General features: G+C 37.1%; 1 long non-coding RNA gene across 3 annotated transcripts in view; it reads left to right on the top strand.

The window, feature by feature from the left end:
- Window positions 1–16445, top strand: part of LOC110477204 (uncharacterized) — a 118002-nt gene that overhangs the window by 15419 nt on the left and 86138 nt on the right. For 2 of the 3 annotated variants that reach the window (XR_013340101.2, XR_013340103.2), the window contains one exon: window positions 1071–1174. This is a non-coding gene — a long non-coding RNA (uncharacterized LOC110477204). Of the gene's footprint in view, window positions 1–1070; window positions 1175–1865; window positions 1943–16445 lie in introns of all 3 variants that reach the window. The other variant, XR_014955697.1, reaches the window with a different exon arrangement.

Here is a 16445-nt window from a genome sequence, read left to right as displayed (position 1 = left end):
ATTGCTTTCTGTTCTTTCCTCTGTTATCCTGTAGACTTGTGGCAACACTTTTAAGCTGCTTAAGTATATAGGTTTTAGCTGTTCAGGACTTCCAGACTGACTCTAAAAACTTAAACAAGCAGCTTTTATGCTCCCTTGGTATTTATAAGGCATCATCACAAATTATATCCTGTCTCTAATGTTGCTTATAAATGAGATATGGAATAAAATGGAAGAAGAATTGACTGAATTTGTTTGAATAAACATAACTAGTATTATCCAAATTACTTTTCAGTTTAAGTTTAAGCCATTTTTGTTTTTTGCATATGCCAAGACTATTATTCCACTAGGCCTGCTCATCTTTAAAAGAAGGAAACGCTTAATGATGCTTCTCTATCCTAAGTATCCTGTAGCAATATCTCCGTCTTTAAGTATAATAAGATAATCTATTTGGGTGATATAATGGTAGGAACAGCTTGAGCCATATGACTCTGAAGAGAGATCCCTGGGCAACTATACCCTTACAGTTTAAGTTTCCCAGCCCTCATGGGAAATTGGTCCAATTACAATATTAGCATATGGAATGTTGATCTCCACTGCCTTTGCTTTCTCTACATGGGCTGTTTCTTCTCTTATCCCTAAGGCTGCAACTTCTGTTGATGGGGACAGTGGCCTTTCTTCATTCTTTATTTTTGAGGCTCAGTTTGGTCTGAGACCTTCTTTTACTTAAGTAGATAAAAAAGCTCAGGGTACCTAGGTGAAATTTCACAAGTTGCTGCTTCAATTTAGCTCTCCCACCAAGACTCTAAACCACACTTCTGCTTACTTGCTCCCCTTTCTCCACCTCCATTCTGCTCCTCCCCCCACTCTCTGAGAGTGGCCAGAAAGGAGAATTGGAGACACAAAAAGCAAAGATCAGGGATTGAGAAAAGAACAATTTACTGGAAACAGCAATGAGACAAGAAAATAGACAACAATACTAATAACAAAAGTATACAAAAGAGAAAGTGATTTACATGAGAAATGCTCACTAAGGACTTCAAAATAGTGAACAGTGGTGGACAATCCTGACATTTGGTTTTTTCTACCAGAAGCCAGGCTCTTCTTATCAGAAACCAGAGTCCCTTTCCCATGTCGCTGGCAACGACATGCGGTGGTACTGAATGACACCAAGGTCCTGGCTGAAACTACAACAGTAAGTGACACTAAATGATTAATGTCCTTTATTTCTTCACACAAACCAAACTAGATAATATCCAATCTCTCAATTTCATGTAATCACAAAACTGTACTAAATACTTCAGTTTAGAAATTATGTCAACAGGTTTCTGGAAATGGTTGATTAGGGTACTTTGGCAGATTTACTGTCAACATTGTTGCATTGTGACATGAATATCCAGACCATCCAAAGTACTGAATTTGATAGTGCTAACCATTTTCGTCTCACTTTTAAAAATAATAAATTTGCAGAAATTAGGCTCACATAGTACCTGAGAAATAAAGTTAATAAACTCTGAAAGCATCCATCTTCCAAGAGCAATTTATTTTGCAGCTGGTCTTTCAGTGTTTCATACTTGCCTGGGGATGACCAACAATGTTAGGATATCTGTGTTAGAAGGAAGAATGATTATTTGCTCATGTTATAGTTCTATACCTGGTATCTAATTACCTCTTAAAAGAGACAATAAAAGACTGGCAATTCTGCCTAAACTTCACTGATAATCGTATTGTACTGTCTTTGGTACATTGCCTTCTGTTTAGGCAAGCATGTATCAGTGGGAGTGCATGAGTTAGCCTAAACAATACAGTTATTGATCATATATGATTTGCTATTACATTTTTTCTCTTATTGTGTTTTCTGACAATACATAATTTCCTTCTTTAAGAGGACACAACTTTTAGATTAATGATGATATGCCAGATGATCTACTGTTGTGCCAAGCATTAAAAGACTAATATAAAGGTAAGGTTGTTCATTTAAGCAGAAAGGAGTTGCTTGTAGCTTTGATGGAAGCCTGTCTTCCTGTACTGCCTCCATGTGACATTTCTGGCTCAATTTTCTGCTTCTCTGAGTCTTCAGTGACAATCCTTTCCTTTGACTATTTTTAATCACAAAGGAAGCTTGACTATGAAAATTAACAGAATGTCAGAGAAAGAAATATGAAGTTATTATGATATTATGGTATTATATTTGGAAGCGTATTTTCTAAAGTCTGAATTATGGCAGCCCTCAGCTGCCATAAAGTAAGGTTAACTTAAGTTTAAGGTAACAGTTTTAACTAGAGTAACTGCATTCATTTATGCTAGCATGAGTTGGCTCTGTGTTTTAGAAAGAAAATGTGCTCTCAAATCCCAGTGGATAGTATTTTAGTAAACACTTTGATTCTACTCATTAAGCCCTTTGAAGCTTAAAAAGCTTGGGTCATTCTAAAGTGATGTTAGCTTGGCTGTGTCTTGGGGATCACCAATAAAAATCAATTTAAAGGATGAGAATATTCAATGCTCACAGTTTTTTTTTCAAATATGAGTGAATCTAAATCACTCAGGTTTTCAGCAAAAGGGCTAATATGCTAGAAGGACCAAGAGGTTATTGTAAAGTTGTACAATATCATAGTTATTTTACTTATTTAAATGTATCTTGGCAGCAAAACTACAGTATCTGGCAGCATTTAGAAAGCAATCTTGAACTGATATAAAGTGGCATGCTTACTGCTGCTTTTCCATATTAAAGAGAAAATTCTGTTTTTTAAAGCTGACTGTCATGGTTTAACTGCAGTCACAAATGAACCCAGTATAAATGTTTGCTCAGTTCCCCCCTGGTGGGATGGGAGAGTGAATAAGAAGTACAAAAATGAGCAAACTCATGGGTTGAGATAAAGACAATTTAAAAGGTAAAGCAAAAGCCACACATACAAGCATAAAAACTGAGGAATTTACTGCTTTCCATGGGCAGCCAGGTGTTCAGCCATCCCCAGGAAAGCAGTGTTTCATCATATGTAGTAGTTGGGAAGACAAAATCTAGAACTCTGAACACCTCTTCCTCCTTCTTCTCTTCCGAGTTTTATATGCTGGATATGACACCATATTGTTTGGAATATCCCTTTGGTCAGTTGTGGTCAGTTGCTCCATTTGGATTCCCTTCAATTTCTTGGATACCCCGGACCTACTCATTGATGGGGTGGTGTGAGAAGGACTTATTCCTGAGTATGTAAGCACTGCTCAGGAATAGCTAAATATCTCTGTCCTATCAACACTACTTTCAGCACAGATCCAAAATGTAGCTGTATACCAGCTACTGTGGATAAAATTAATTATATCCCAGCCTGAACCAGCACTGACTCAATGAAAATTGCTACATTCTTTGATTCAGAGTGTGAAGGTCCAAAGAGCAGCTGCCTTGTTCTAATGTATTCAGAAATTGTTGCATTATTTGTGAAAAATATGCTTTGTGATAAATTGTATTATTTTGCCTTTTTTTCTCTTTTTTTCTTTTTTTCTTTTTTAAATAAGAAGTTCATTGCCTGTTTTTCCTGTTTAATTTATTTATTTTGGGCTATTATGCTACAGTTTTTTTTCCATTCTTCTCCTTTCTAAAGATTACACTGAGCCTTTGTCCATTTAGTTATTCTTGACTAATACTTCAGTTGCTTATTTCTTATTGAGAAGTCTTCTGTCCCCTTTTTTGCTTTATTTCTCTGTAGTTACTGCTACAATGGTTAGGTCTGTGTTAATTTTGCAAGTGTCTTCACTGCAAATAATCTTGTTCATTTAAAGGAATAAGGTTCTGAATGAATATAGTAGAGTAAAATGTTTATGCACAGCAGTTCACTAATCATCATGTTAAAACCACTCAAACATGTTGCCAATATTACATTTCCATCCAACTCATGCATTATATTGAAAAGATGGATTGTTTTTACTTTCTCTTAATAGAAACTCCTGAGTATGTAATAGAAGGGTTCAATAATCTGTGACCCATCCAAGGCTTGGTCTCTTTTGAGTTACAATGGGAATTAAGTTCTTGAAAGGGTGCTTGAAAATAACCTGAAGTGCTCAAATATCAATGATTATGGTCAATGTTCTATTTGAAACAACTTTGCTTTTTGTGTTTTGATGAGACAATTTATTCCCCCATAGTGAGGTTTCAACCAAGAGACCATGCTCTTATTTGGATATACTGTTATTAATGATGTAAGGGTCTTCTCATGAAATAGAAGCCTAATGTCCAACAAATCTGTTTGGTTGCAAAGCAAGACAAGAATTTGAAAAGAATTATTAAATCAGTTAAAATTTGATGCCACATAAAGGGTGAAATCTAATTAATTCCATAATTTGACTCACTCATTGACACCTCAATCCATTCCTCATTAGTACAGGGTTTGACAAAAAAATTAGCTTCTGCCACTCATTTATATATGGTGATATTATTACAGCAAGTCAAAATAAGGGAAAATTACCTTGATTTATATTTCTTGACACTGATGGGGTCTTTGCCAATAGAAATAAGAATCTAACATGCAAATTCATTATTGCCTTTGAGAGTTCTGTCAGATTTTGGGTTTGCCCTATTCAATTTTCTTCCTTTCCCTCCACCCTCCTTTGCTGCAATGACCTTTTAAACAAGAATGGGAACTGACAGACTGACTACCTACAGAAGAGAAAATAATTAAGCTGACCAGCTGCAGCACTGGTAAAAGCAGAGATTGTAAACTGAAAGAGAAAGAAAAAGGAGAAAACCCATTTTTCCTCTGATTTTTTTTTCCATCGTACTTCTTCTGGGGTATATATTACTCTAAAGATTCTCTATTTCATCCATTAAAAATGGTGTGTTATATAATATATTCTTAAAATAGAATGGATATAATAGAGCTCTGAATTGTTTTGATACATTTAAAAAAAATCTGCAATGCCTCATAACATATTCAGTTTAGAGAGGGTGTTAATAAATATTCAGTTTATTATACTGTCCTGCCATGCATTTTAACTATCTGCAAAACGTATTTATTTAAATAATCGTATAGCTGTGCAATTGACAATAACTGGTACATTATGCATGATTCTTGGCTACTAATAGTGAAGATCAACTGCAGTGTTCCATTAGTGGTTTTCAGTTTGTTGCTGAGTTTTCTGTAATTGATGCTACTCGAGACAGTCCTCAAAGCTGCAAAACCAAAAATAGTGTCTCCCATCTCTAAGAAAATCCTTTCTCAAGGGTTCCCTTTCCTTCACAACTAGAATGAGAGTGGGCTAGAGAGAGTGAGAAGACAATCTCACATTCTCCATCATGTGTCATGATAAAAAGCTTTTCCTGGCTTCTCAGCAGTCAGTGACATTCAGTTACTCCTGCCAGTTTGCAGCACAGGAACTTGCTCTATGGGCTGTAAAAGGTCAGTTGTTTGTGGTTCTGTGACTGTATGTATGAAAGTGACTGTACTTATCCCATCATCCTGATGGGAGCAGCTTCAATCTGGACTACAGAGTTCCATCACATAATCTGAGAAACCTTCACACCACATGTGCAGTGTAACACACCCAAGTGCAAAGACCTAGGCTGCGAGGAAATGGCAGGCAAACCTGTAAATTTAATTTGTGATTGAGGGCACTTGGACCAGTTGTACGAACAAGGCAACAGGAGGTTTATGGAGAGCAGCTGGGAGTGTGTCAAAGTGCTATCTGGAGTAGAGCCTTTTCAAAATGAACATTGAACAAGGCTCTTCCCCCTTGGGAAACTGGCTTATATTGATGGTATCTGAAGTGGTATCTCCATCAGAATTTGAATATCTCTTGGTCCACCCTTGGGAGAAAGGATTTTTGTTTATCTCTAAGAAGCTTGGCATTATTCAACACAAATGATAATGTGAAATTTAGCACGCTGGTAGTAGATTTCTTTCCCTAGCTAATGGAATTTCTACTGAATCATGGATGTCTTGAATCAGAGTTTAATTCTGCAGATGTGCTGGTGTTAAGATCAGCAGAGAATTAAACTCCAAATAAGACACTTCCCTTTCCCTGACACCTTTCAGTAAGTGAGGGACAAATTTTTAAAAAAGGCAATAACAGGGCTTGAAGTAACAATTTACTGAAAGCACAAAGCAATGGAAAAAGACACACACAGTAACAACAGCAACATTAATGGCAAAAGTATACAAAAGCCAAGGTGTTTTATCCAGAAAAAGGTATTCTCCACTGAGAACAAAACCAAGATGATGGACGCTCCCTGGAGGATGCATCCGTGTTGTTTCCCCAGACAAAGGCGATACAGCAACCTGGATGAATGGATTCCCATGCCCTGTGCCATGTGGTATTTGGGGAAAAAAGGCAAGATGGTGACTGTTTCCTTTCATTGCCCGTACGGTATTTGTGAAACAAAGGCAATGTGATAAAAGAGCTCCCACAACTAATGTTTCCCCCTTCCCACCATAAAAACAATGAAAAACAAGGACAAAGGAATCCCTCTAAGTGAGGTGGTCTGAGCAGGTATTGTGCAGCCACTTTCAGCTCAGACGCAGACAGTTGCTTGAACTGCAGCTTCTATCTCTGAAATGTTCCTGCTCCAGTGCTGACTCCGTGCCACCCCAGCCTTTCGGGGTATGGCCGTGTCTCAGACTGTCCCTTCAGCACCAGGCCTGGGAGTGGCACCGCTGTCCCTTTCAGCACCGAAGGTCTGTAGTCACACAGGAGAAAAAGTGAGGTGCCAACGTGTGGGTGGCAGAAGAGCCGAGTCTGCAGGGGTTGATGGTGACAGTGCCTTCACTGGAGAGAGCGAGGCATGATCATTATCTGGCACCCTGTCTCCTCCTGCTGAAACCCACAGCCCCTGTGATGATGGGCTTGGTATAGAAGAAAAAACTCGGTCACACACAGAGTATTAAACTCTATCCTTTTCTCTGTAACCAGGACAGTAGAAAAACTCTTTTGTATAGCCAATTTTTTATTTGACATATCATTTGTAGACATTGAACCAATACATCCATTAACTTTGAATGCTTTGCACAACAAAGAAATCTCTGCATATAAAATGTGTACTGGTATGCAGAGTACAGAATTCCACAAACCTTAAACCCTTACAGCATGGATCAATGATTACAGCTACATATAAACCCCCAGGAACGAGAATTTGATTTCTCAGGAACAAGACTCAGTTTGAGATCAGTAAGTGGTGAGATGTTAAAGGCATTAGGCATTAAGGTTTACTGCTGACAGAGTAGTCTGTCACCATGCTTGTATTATTACAGAAATGTTACCAGTATATTGTTTTCATATACACACAGACCTACAATATATGGTTCAGTTATTTCACATATTTTATAGTGTAGTAGGGCATTAAGGCATATGGTAATAAAATAGCCAGTTGTTCTACACATTTTGTTTCTTTTGTTGGTCATGCAGTGTAATTTGCAATATACTCTATAGGTCTGAAGTAATGTGTTTCCCTTTGTGTTTTCTGAGTTGGCTGAATTTGTGTGGGGCTTTTTTGTTTTTTTTCAGGACTGTGCTTTTACATATCAGACTTTAAGCCCCATAAATATGGTTGCAAGAGAAGAGTTTGATTTGGCAGGGTGGCCAAGTTGTGCTGCTCAGCTGTGAGACACTGAACAACAGCCTCCAGCTGAAGTTGCTCTTATGGGGATTGTGTTGAGAGAAGGGGCTGGTACAATATTGTCTACCAGGACACAGATACTATAGAGAAAAGGGTACTTTCAAGCCCCAGAGCTGCAGAACATGTAGAGTGTTCTGGGTAGCACTGACTACTGCTGGGAACAACAGAGAACCTGACAACTTAGAGCTGCTGCATCTGGAAGATCCTAAATCTTGAACAGTGGTAGACCAAACCCTGCTCTACCTATTTATTGAAACTTGATGGTCTTGAAATTCCAAGATATTGATTGTCACACAATGTTGAGATACCTGGCATACCTGAATTTGCTTCTATCAAGATGAGACAAGGATAAACAAGAGATACATTTGGCTTGTAGAATGGACACATATGGATCCAACTGAGTGGCAGCCTGCACATCACACATCCTTGGATTATGAAGAGCAAGGTTTACCTATAGAAGGACATTCTCATAGTCCAATAGAATAGCTCCAAGCAGAAGCTATAGAATGGTATAATTTATATTATGGTGTTTTTAATCTCAGGTAAAAAAATACAGTAGTTCTGGTTTCATGATATGTGGTCCCCTTATGGATGATAGCTGTAAGTATCCAAAAGCAAGAAATAAAAATATTTCTTTAAATGCAAAATATTATCTCAGGAAAAAGGCTGAGAGATTGATAATAATCTATATAAATGTTTATGCACACATAAATATGTATTTGAAGCAGTTATACACCCAGAGGATCTCCAGAAAAAAAGACAGGAAAGTGTCTTTTGTCCCTGCAGGAACCTATTGCATGTAAAACTGCAGCACAGGCACAGCAAGTAGACATAAGCCATGTGATAAGAACAAGGAGAAAAGCTCTGTTCAGTGCCCTAATGCCAGGAATATATCTGGCAGCTGCTGCTCCCTTGCAGAACAAAAGTATATAGAGTACATGCTGTATGTCTGGGAGAGAGTGAACTTATGAGATGGACTGACTGATGATGACCTGCCCTCACAGTCAGTTCTTTGTGTTCACATAACAGTGACAATCTATTCTGAGCACATTGCTTGTCAATTTGCCATGTGAGTAAGCCTGTATAGAATGGTCCAGATTCACAGCACGTGCAACACGAGGTGTGGGCATCAATTTGCATGCTGGACTGCCTGGAATTGAGATGATGAAGTCCATCTCCTTCTGTTCCTTCCTACACTAATCTAGTAAAAGTACCCCAGGCTGCAAATCTGATTTTCCTTATGTAAATTGGTTTAGGAATTTTAATTTTCTTAAAAGCTATGCACTTCAGTAAAGCAAACATACTTTAACTCTTGGGAAATAGTTGGCATGTAATAGGTTACAGAGATTGGAAAGGTAGTTTGTTTATTTGGGATGAACAGATTCTTCATGTGCTGATGTGTCTTAGAGTCCTCACAACTTCTGTGTGACATCAACTGAAATTTACAAAGTGCTGTGTTAGTGAAAGTTAATTTGAAAATATTTGCTTGCTATCTAGCATTCCTTTTACAGAACAGTCAAGGAGAATAAAATGAAGAATTCATTGTAAAACACATAATTTTAAGGGAAGATAATGAAAGATTTTACTATGAAAAGATAAACAGAAGACAGTTTTAAAAGCAAATTGTACAAGACGGAGGCTGTCTGGCAGACCAAGCATCCAAATTATATCTGATAGTTTTTTTCTAAAGCAAAACCACAAAACCAGCTAGCAACCACCAAAGTCTGCAAAATTCTGGTCGATTTTTTAGAAAAGCATTTATAGATTAGATGATAAATAATTATAAAGCCAGGCAGTTCTTCATACCACATCCTTGCTGCTGGGTAGAGATGTTGCTTAGCAACACTTGAACAGGAAGAATCCTGGACTGGCTTGTGTGGAGTGTCAGTGCAGCTTACATTATGTCCAGAGAAGATTCATACTGGGTTCATGAGCCATCTTTTAGGCCTTTCCTTGAAACATATTTTTTTTGTAAATAGATATTTTGATTTCTTTATTTAGCTACTTGTCCATGCTAGACATTTCTGTATTTCATATATATGAAGAACTCCTTGACTGCGCAGAACATAAGTGACATTTTGGAACTATGGAGGTAATGGTCTACAATTTCTGAAGATTTCCTACCTCTTTCTAGAATATTTGCAAATATATCTACTCAGCAATGTAAAAGCTCACATTTCCATTCACTGCTATGCCACCCACACCACATGTATACTATCTGGTTTAGTGGGAAAAACCTTTAAAATACTTCCTGGTTAAACAGGCATTTGCTTTTCCCTCTTCTACCCCTCTTCATCCTCTTCCTGCTTGGTCTCTGCCTTGACCATTAGTTTGTGACCCTCCCTATTCACATGTAATCACAGAATCACTGGGTTAGAAGAGACCTTCAAGACCATTGAGTCCAACCCATGCCCCAAAACCTCAACTAAGCCATTGCACCAAGTGCCACATCCAGTCTTTTTTAAAACACATCCAGGGATGATGACTCCACCACCTCCCTGGGCAGACCATTCCAGAACTTTATCACTCTTTCTGTAAAAACTTTTTCCTGATATCCAACCTGTATTTCTCTTGGCGCAGCTTAAGACTGTGTCCTCTGGTTCTATCAGTTACTTCCTGGACAAAAAGACCAACCTCCACTTGAGTACAACCACCTTTCAGGAAGTTGTAGAGTGATAAGGTCACCTCTGATACTTATCTGAAAGTCAGAAAGGTTCTTGGGCGCTGACTTTTTTTCATAACCTATTAGACCAGGAAAAATGAGCAGGAAGGTGCTTGTTTTTGTATGTAAGTACTTGTTCTTGCTTCAATTCAGCAGCAGATTGCATTTGTAATTTATACTTATCCAAAATGGATGTAGAAAGCTACTGTTCTGATTTCATGGCACTTTCTGAATGTTTTTGTAATTTATATCTTGTAAAGTGTTTGCCAAAATCACCATTTTATTTCCATTTTGCAGAGGTAAAAAATTTCCAAAATAATTGCAGGGCAGTGCTGGATTTGACATGAAGTAGCTTTATGAAAACATATGAAACAAAGGTATCAACACTGAAGTCTTAAACCAGATAAAACTCCTAACAAAATTATGCTTACTTAAGGATTGTAGGGTACAGTTTCCATTTCCTGGGAAATGCTTTGCAGTTTTTAGTGCCAGTGTCTATATTGAATATTTGCACATATTTACCACTCATCTCTGGATTTACTCAATGTAATCCAAATTAAACTGAAAACTGGACTGATTGTGATACAGAGATCTCTTGTAGATGTCTAGTCATAAACCCAGAATATTTAAACAAGAACTCTTAAATGTCTTCCTTAAACCCCCTCTATTCCCTGATGTCTCACTTACCATTGATAATAGCAACAGTCTACTTGTCATGAAGATGCATTATTTGAGAGTGTCTTATTTCTTGTTCCATTTACCCATCTGACTTATCAGCCTTTCACTTCTGAAATAGAAAAGTATTTCAACTTTCATACTCTCCATCCTAAAACCCTTGTTCAAAATATTTGTGTTCTGCATATTGTTCTCTTGTGAGGCTTGACAAATGTGGTCTAGTCCTCTCCCATCCATTCAGAAAATTATTGCAAAGATCAACTCTTAACAGCCATTTACTGACTGGGCCTCTCTCCTATAAAACATAGGGTCCCACTCTCCACATGGACTCTTAGCTCACATTCACTCTTGCATTTTTGGTTTCCTATTCTGTTTGCAGTCATTTAATGAATTCCTCTAAGATATATTTTAGTTCAGGGCAGGAGCCCTAGTAGCTGTGAAGTTTCTGAATTTGTCTGACTGGTTCATTCATCTTAAGGCCACTCAAAAAACCTACTAATCCTGTGGCTGCATTCTGTGTTTGTTGTCTTCAAAGCTGACACTGAGGAACAAAACAAAGCTGCTGCATTATGTGATGTGGGTGGCAGTATTGTAGGGATCCCTGCTCTCGTTTCTCTTATGTCATCTGCTTCTGTTTTCATTATTTCTGGCTTGATGACTAAGAGATTGGAGCATCTGACATTTGAGTGGAGGCTGACATATGAGGAGAGAGCTGGGATTGCTTAGTCTAGAGAACTCAGAGAGGCTCTTATAAAGTTATATAAATACCTGATAGAGGAAAGTAAATTAAACAGAGCCAGAGCTTCCTCAGTGGTATCCAGTTAAAATACAAGAGGTAAAAAGGAAAAAATAGTTGAAGAAATCCCTCTCAAACAGAAGAAAAAAACATTTTTACTGTAAAGCTAATTAATACTTGAACAGAGCACCCAGAGAGGCTCTGGAACCAACATTCCTGGAGAGCAGCTTGTTCTAGATGATCATGGAATTGAACAAGGTGATCTCCAAAGGTTGCTTCTAAGCTCAGTAATTCTGTGTCCTTCTGAATTTCTGCTTTGAAGTGCAGCCTGTAGCAATTAAAAAAAGTGAAAAGCAAAACCAAAACCCTTGAAAACCCCTAAGAGTTTTTTTTCCCCATGTTGAGTGTGTAGTTTTTTTCAGCTTTTTATTTTTGGGACTCATTTGGCTTTTGCCATTCTTTTTTCATCACAGACAACTATGAATCTAGGGTGCTCTCCTCTCTGTAGGAGTTGGATGCAACATTTTTACTGGACTTTTTTTGAGAAATCTCTGCCCATACTGTGTAAGCGGAGATGAATGCAGAGACCACGGTTCATGGGTGGGAAGAGTAAGGTGTCTTCCAGAAGGGATCAAAATACTGGTGCCACATTGAGTTGCACAGCTGAAAAAACCCACAAGAAGAGGTGGTGGGAGAAGCCTTTTGTGGCAAGGCAGCCACTGTGTTATCAGTGGATCACCTTGAGTGTAAACTCTCAGCTGAATGCTGGCCTAGCTGCTGGCCTGCACTGGGACCTGGGAGCAGAAGGGAGGCCAGATCCTAGCAGGAGTCTGGGAGGAAAGGGTTCCCAACTCCAAGTGAGGTGCTTGCTACAGGGTGAGTGGAAGGCAGCTTGGCCTTAACTGCCATGGGGCTTTGACCCTGTATAATTTTCAGAGTTTCTGGATGTGCTGGCAGTGCTGTAATTATTTTATCTAGCCAAAATTATCCTACTGAAAGAGGCAATAATACAGATTCAGTTTTGTAATTTCCACTTTTTTTTAAAAGACTCTGTTCAAGTGCCTGCTTCTGTAGGTTGTTTTAAGAGCATATCTGCAACCACAAATTCTCCAACATTTTCTTCCAAGTTTCTGCTTTTATAATTTATTTCTTTAACTGTATTCACTGCATACAGCTAGCAAGCCTTTTTCCATTCAGAGTAGCAAACTTCATGCAGATTTGCTCTCATGGATCAATATAATTTTCCTCAGTTTTCTGTGTCTAATGCCTCATACTGATTCACCAAATTACACAATAAAAGCTTTGATTTTTTTTCTGAAGGCCCTAAACATTAAAGAAAAACCAGAACATTTAGTGACATTTTGACCTTTGGATTCTTTTAAAAAATGGCGTAAAGTTTTCAGCTAGACTGACAGCATTTAAAAAGGAATGCCAGAAATACATTTTCCTTTATCTTAAAATCTCTAAGGATTTTAACACTGTTAAGGAGAAAATAGTATTATAATTTCCAAGATAACAACTCCTGCTGCAAATGCTTCTATTATGTTTATAGGTTCCCTTATAAAAGAGTTGGATACAACCTCAGTATTAAAATTTTCTTGTCTAGATAGCACAGGCACAGAAAACCAGACTATGTTACATTCATGGAATAGAGACAAGACTTTTAAAACTGTTTACCTGAAGGTATATGGAGCACTTATTTTCTTTACTCTCTTCATAAATGTCACTGATAGCCATCCCAAATATACGCTTTTTTAGAAGACTGGAATCTACCTTGGGCGTGCATTGGAGCTGGATGAAATAGAACATGTAAAACAATCAGTCACAGCAAAAATAGGTCCTTTTGTAGGTTTAAATTCTTCTGGGGATGTTTGAGAACTCACAATTTCATAGTTGCTAACTAGACCCACTGTCATCATTATTGTACACTCACATTAAAATAGCCACAAAAGCAGAAGGTGAATTTTGCAGAGACTGAGAATACTAAAACTTTTCTGTTCCTCCTTTGGATTATATAAAAGTGGGTTTTTTTTCACCTTCTGAACAAATACTGTGATGTAGCTATTAAACCACTGCACAGAACAAAGGGAAACTATAAATAACAGGGAATTTGAATAGGAATTTTAGGAAGCATTGCTATATCTGGTTAGTAGTTAGCATCTCTGGTACCACATTATATTTTATAGTACTGAAAAATACACCGTCTCCAAAATATTGTTTTTCAATGCTGTATGTCTTGTGTTTATTTGTATGCCACAATGCACGAGAGGCTGTTTCTAAGTCTAGGAAATTTGTTTTTCAAAGCCTAAGGGAAAGTTCTGTTTTTCCAAGGAGCCTCGCTGAGAAAACATTCAGTGTGGTTCAGTTTCAGAAGTTCAGTTATTAAAAAAAGTTGAATAATGTGTTTTAGCCATATGTATAGATTTCACTAATATTTTACAAGAAATGAACAAATGCATTAAAAATTTTGAAAAGGAAAATGTATTTTTTCTCATGCAACATCTTGAAATCAATTATTCAGCAATACTGGTGTTTGAAAGCTTGGGATCTTCAAAAGAATTTTGATTAATTTGATTAGTCTTCTTACATATTGAAATCCCTCAGCTGTATTTTCTGAATCAACAATGATACATTTTTACACTTTTTTATAGAATATGTATAATTACCAAAACTTCTGGTTTCTCAAAAGGAAATCTCTGTTCACATGTACAGAAATTAAGATAAATAGTCATATAAAGTATTTTCTTTACTAGTCCTATATTTGTCAGTTTCAGCAATATTGTTTGCCAAATGACATTAAAAAGGTATTCTAACATGACTGTTGAATATAAGGATAATAATATGTGTTGAACTCTCCAAGTGAAAATGGGCTAGGCCAGTGGCCCTTCCACAGATGTGCTTTGAAGAGGCAATTTGTACACTTGTTAGCTAATTTTTATATAGTAAAAAAATAAATTAAAAAAAAATTACTGCCCATCACTTTTTAACCTCTTTTTCCTAAGGAATTTCCAAAATTGGGTTTTTCTTTTTTATTATGACACATACTACATAAAAATATTGACCGCATAATCTAATGATATTTGTATCTACTGGACAAACACGGCACCATTTGTTGTCCATGTAGGGAGTTTTATATTGTGCCTTAGCACAATATGAGCCTTTCAGTATTTATTTCTTTTTCATTCTCTTCTAGGTACTCTTTTCAGTCCTGCTGTTTTCAAAGAATAATTGTAGCAATTGGATACAATAAGGCAAATCCATGGTGGGGACAAATTCAATTTTTCAAGGAAATAGGACACATCAAATATTATTTCTTCCTGCTGGCTTGTAAAAAAAACCAACAAAAACCACTCAAGAAAACATCAAGGCCTGAGATTAAAAACAATCCTACAAATACCCTCAGTGATAGGCTTTGCCTATATGTGTAAAGTCAGTTAGGCATGTTAGCATTACCAGAATAAGGCTTTAGTTTATAAATATAACTTGCCATTCAGAGGATTTTGGCTTCAAATTCACAGAGTATTAATATTTCTGATAATTCTTGAATACACACTAAGGTAAAAAATGGCTCAGACTGGCACTTATTCAACAGATGTGCACTGTGTTTTATGCTTGAAGGAAGAATTAATGAAAGCCCTCAGTGGTGGCCTGTTTCTACTCCACTTAAAGCCAGTGTGCACTTTGCCATTCATTTCAATAGAAAATCTGGGTAAACACTATGCATGTCTAAGACTCCAATATGCTTGTTCAAAAAGAATCAGAATTCTTAAGCTTTTCTTACCATATGCTATCATATTAATAAATGAGGCAATTTGAATGCCTCATGGACAGGACAGGACAGGAGATAGTCAAAATATCAGTGAGCATCCTCATAGATTCAGATTCAAACAATAGTTCTGTTAGAGAAATAGCATCTCCTGCAAAAGGCCTCCTGTAAAAATATGCTTTATAGTTAAAAGTAAAAGTAAAAAATATCCTGATAAACTCCATGTTGTTAAAGCTGGAATGAGAGTAAAAAGCAGAGTTATAGTGGTCAGCAATATGATCAGGCAGACACCGATCACAATTAAAAGTATTTTGTATTTTATATTCATCTTAATGCTATTTCCATCATCTGACCTTCAAGAATGTGTAAATGATCACATGAGGAAAAATTTATTTCCTCGCCTTATAATGGGTAGCTCTTATTTTGGCCTTGAGAAGTGCACACAGTGTTCTGGGACCTTTGCCATACCTGTGCTGAATAGGGTGTGTAAATCATGAAGTGTGACTCTGTTCTACATTTCTTTTTCTTTCAGCAGTTCTTACTGGATGCTTTGCTTCATTTTTTAAAACGGACACAAACTGGGTAAAAAAACCTCCATACTTGCATCCTTAGCAAGACTGAAAATTCAATTCTGATAATGCAGTGGAGATTTATCAACATTTTCTCATCAAATAGATTTTGGCTACAATCTGTTAGATATTTTAAAGGATGAAGTAATAATGACCCCAATATAAAATTAGGTAATTGAAACAGCTTTCATTTATACATTGTGCCTGGCATGGGGAATTTGACTGGTATCTGATAATTTATAATCTATGGATAAAAATGCAGTTTCCAGGTTATTAAATGTGAAAAGGTCATACTTCAATAAATGAGTAGATATTAAAAGATTTTTCAGAGGACACCTTAAATCAGTGCTGTTGACAACCAAAGAGACAGAACTATTTAAAAGAGGAATGCTATTTTCCCTCCTAAAACCAGAGCTCCTGCATTCTTTGATTTTGCATTATACCCCCTCAGAAACGTT

Source organism: Lonchura striata, chromosome 5, assembly GCF_050655825.1.
Source record: "Lonchura striata isolate lonStrDom1 chromosome 5, ASM5065582v1, whole genome shotgun sequence".
NCBI lineage: Eukaryota > Metazoa > Chordata > Aves > Passeriformes > Estrildidae > Lonchura > Lonchura striata.
Note: the sequence above shows the minus strand (reverse complement) of the source record. Positions and strands in the feature narration are given on the sequence as shown.